The following is a 1606-nucleotide window of genomic DNA, read 5'->3' as shown; positions in this document are numbered from 1 at the left end:
CCATCAAACACTCCCAGGACAGGTACAGCACGGGGTTAGATACAGAGTAAAGCTCCCTCTACACTGTCCCCATCAAACATTCCCAGGACAGGTACAGCATGGGGTTAGATACAGAGTAAAGCTCCCTCTACACTGTCCCCCATCAAACACTCCCAGGACAGGTACAGCACGGGGTTAGATACAGAGTAAAGCTCCCTCTACACTGTCCCCATCAAACACTCCCAGGACAGGTACAGCACGGGGTTAGATACAGAGTAAAGCTCCCTCTCCACTGTCCCCCATCAAACACTCCCAGGACAGGTACAGCACGGGGTTAGATACAGAGTAAAGCTCCCTCTCCACTGTCCCCCATCAAACACTCCCAGGACAGGTACAGCATGGGGTTAGATACAGAGTAAAGCTCCCTCTACACTGTCCCCATCAAACACTCCCAGGACAGGTACAGCATGGGGTTAGATACAGAGTAAAGCTCCCTCTACACTGTCCGCATCAAACACTCCCAGGACAGCAAACAGTCCAGTTTAGTTATACAATGAGGCTGTTTCTCTTGCAGGTTCCCGGGTATCGATGGATCGAGAGGTTGGCAATCTTTCTGTTCACAGCAAGCTCGGTGTGAATCACGAAATGAATGGGACCTAGCGGATATTATTGTAACATGCGCAAGACACACAGGTAGACGTGTCCTCTCCCCCACTCCCTGGTGACTGTTCCCTGGCTGCAGAATTTCAGGCATTAACCCAAGGCAGGGAAGCTGCCATTCTGCTGCCCTGTGAGAACCAGGATCACCAGGAATCCCGACCCCATCATCAACTGAGCCTCTACTGCAGGCTCCTCAGCACCAGAGGCTGCTACTAACCCACTAGTCGGGGTCCCATTTCCCCATGGATGAGGGACCCATTCCCTCATTGATGGGGGTCCTATCTTCCTACTGGTGGGGGTCCCATCCCCCCCCCCCCCCCCCCCCCCGAGTGGGAGTCCCATTCCCCCCCCCAGGTGGGGGTCCCATTCCCCCCTCCCGGGTGGGGGTCCCATTCCCCCCCTGAGTGGGGGTCCCAGTTAAGCTGATGTGCAGTGAATTCTATGGGAGGCGTCTAATTCAGTGTGTGTCTGTGTATTGGAGGGTGAGGGACAGAGAGGGAGCCCAGCACCAAGGGAGGGGGCTAACTCACCGGAATGGGGGGGGCTCCTGCTACATTGGACAGGGAGGGGAGACACAGGAAGACTCCACAGGTTCAAGTAAATAAATAACTTTGGAATCGCGCTCGTTTTAACAGCCCCACCACCCCCCCCAGCCAGAGGCCACAGATTCAGACGTGTTTAACATCTGAGCAGTTTGACCAGATTGCACAGTAAATGTCTCAAGGGAAAATCCTCACCTTCCCACCCCCATGTCCAAGCCCGCTGCCACCCATTCCCCTCTCCCCTCCCCCCCCCCACGTCACTCCACTGTCGCCCCATCCCCCCTCCCCTCCCCTCCTTCTCCCCACCGTCGCCCCAGTCTAGAACGATCCCAGCATCAAGCTAAATGACCCTATCGTTGATACATTAGGTCCCAGCACTCCAAACCCACAGAGATCCTTCCTGTGTCCAGAGCTCCACGATCAGA

Source organism: Mustelus asterias, unplaced genomic scaffold, assembly GCF_964213995.1.
Source record: "Mustelus asterias unplaced genomic scaffold, sMusAst1.hap1.1 HAP1_SCAFFOLD_993, whole genome shotgun sequence".
Taxonomy (NCBI): Eukaryota; Metazoa; Chordata; class Chondrichthyes; order Carcharhiniformes; family Triakidae; genus Mustelus; species Mustelus asterias.
The sequence above is the reverse complement of the archived record's forward strand: the minus strand, read 5'-3'. Positions refer to the sequence as shown.